Below are 2500 nucleotides of genomic sequence, written 5' to 3' on the forward strand. Positions count from 1 at the left end.
ATACACCTCGAAACCCTCTCAGGTCCCGGCGGCGCGCAGCGCCGTCCCAAGTACTTGGTCGGGTTCGAGAGAGGCGCAATCGCCCGGAGTTAGGCGAGTAGACGCTTTCGGTGCGACCACCCGTGCTCCCAACTGAGCTTGCCGCTGCCGACAGAGGCCCGGGAGCGTGCTGTCGTGGCATTGCCGGCGGGAGACAACACGCGCCACCTACGGTGACCGGCAGCTCCAACGCCAGCGCCACAGAAGGACAAAAGCCCCACTTGGGTGCCGAAGCGAACTCTCCCAGCACAGCGCACGCGCCAACACATCCGCACAGCTGCGATACAAACCACCAGCGAGAACCGCTGGGGCGACCGAGCAGCAGACGGCGTCGCGGCGCCGAGCGCCGGGCGGCGGCGCATCCTCAACGCACACAGTCCTCAATCGGACCAGCACACTGAAGATGTCCACCGCGCTTCGCACCGGGCCCGCGAGGACCTACTTTGGCCGCACGGCGCCGCGCGCAGGGTGCGCCGGCGCGCAGCTGCGACGCCTGCCGCGTCCGTCGGCCGGCGCGCCTGCCACTGGCCGCCCCCACCAGCCGGCTGTAGCGCGTGCGCCCACGCACCGCGCGGCCAGCACGCCGGGAGGCGCCCCCTCACCGGCCGGGGACGGTCCCACCCAGCCACCGCCGCGTATCGCTTCACACCCAGATGCCGTTCAGTTTCGTCGGCATGGTGGGTATCGCTGGAACAACCGGTTAGTACCTCAACCTATCGTCGCCATCACCGATTCACCCCTAGCGAGAACAACCGCACCACAACAGGTTACCATTTGTTCATTTGCGTAACTTCACCAGAAAACGCAGGCGTCCATCGCCATTTGCAACTTCAACGATTATTGCATGCCTGTGTCAGGTGTCACGCCACACTACGTCTGCCCACATACACGCAACAAAATGTGCACGCCTAGACAATACGTGGAAGGTGGCCCCCGTACGTATGCGATGTCCATTGCTCGAACGACTGTCAACCGGCCTCTGTAGCATGTCGCAGATATGGAACGCGGTGCACCATGCCATCACGGTGTGTGAGGAGAGACGACTAGGTCCGAATACATCAACAGACAGCTCATGCTGATCGCCATCCACGGCGTCCGTTCCTCCCACACGTCTCTATGGCGTACCACACTGCAATCCAGCTCTCATAGGGAGACGACACGTAGCTGCGTGCACAATATTTGCACTGTATGGTCCGCCGTTTTTGGGCGCAGTCGTTGTGCGGTCACACATGTGCCACGATGTATCATTCAGTACATAAGGACGAATGTGCAGTACAGATTGTGGTTCACGCGTACGACATCAGCGGACAGTTGACACAGGCCGCACCACAACGTAGCCTGAGTACGTCGCATGCGAAGGGCATTGAACATGCAAACTTCTCACCAACCAGCTTGCGAAGGCAGGGGGCAAGGTGGGGACGTGGGGAGGGGCGGCATGTACGTCCTGCTGCCATCCACATTACAGTGTACAGCAGGAGCATGTGGAAAGTGAGCAAGACTTGCAAGGTGTTTAACATGAAGCGATACACAGGGGTGCGGGCAGTGCGAGTAGCGAACTATATTGCGAGGGTTGCGGGTGGGCAACACTACAGTAATTGAACGAGTCGTATAACAATTACAGAGCAGGTTTAGGCGACAACGTGGGTTACGTTAAGGCGACAACATGGGTTAGGTTAAGGCACAACATGGGTTAGGTTAAGGCACAACATGGGTTAGGTTAAGGCACAACATGGGTTAGGTTAAGGCACAACATGGGTTAGGTTAAGGCACAACATGGGTTAGGTTAAGGCACAACATGGGTTAGGTTAAGGCACAACATGGGTTAGGTTAAGGCACAACATGGGTTAGGTTGAGGCACAACATGGGTTAGGTTGAGGCACAACATGGGTTAGGTTAAGGCACAACATGGGTTAGGTTGAGGCACAACATGGGTTAGGTTGAGGCACAACATGGGTTAGGTTGAGGCACAACATGGGTTAGGTTGAGGTACAACATGGGTTAGGTTAAGGTACAACATGGGTTAGGTTAAGGTACAACATGGGTTAGGTTAAGGTACAACATGGGTTAGGTTAAGGTACAACATGGGTTAGGTTAAGGTACAACATAGGTTAGGTTAAGGTACAACATAGGTTAGGTTAAGGTACAACATAGGTTAGGTTAAGGTACAACATAGGTTAGGTTAAGGTACAACATAGGTTAGGTTAAGGTACAACATAGGTTAGGTTAGGTTAGGTTAGGTTACACGTTGTTGTACGGAAAGGTGTAGGGGGGGGGGGGGCGGGGGCGGCAGGTTCGTTGATAGTGATTATAGTAAGTGAATGCTTGTGACATGATCAGATTTGTCACGTCAGGATGCACCTTTGGCTTATTAGAGGCGGCGCTCCAATTCTATGCTTGTGTGAGACCTGTGTCTTTGACTCATGTCATTGTTTGTGCGCTGTGACAGGAGGTACTATTGTGA

Source organism: Schistocerca piceifrons, unplaced genomic scaffold, assembly GCF_021461385.2.
Source record: "Schistocerca piceifrons isolate TAMUIC-IGC-003096 unplaced genomic scaffold, iqSchPice1.1 HiC_scaffold_1255, whole genome shotgun sequence".
Taxonomy (NCBI): domain Eukaryota; kingdom Metazoa; phylum Arthropoda; class Insecta; order Orthoptera; family Acrididae; genus Schistocerca; species Schistocerca piceifrons.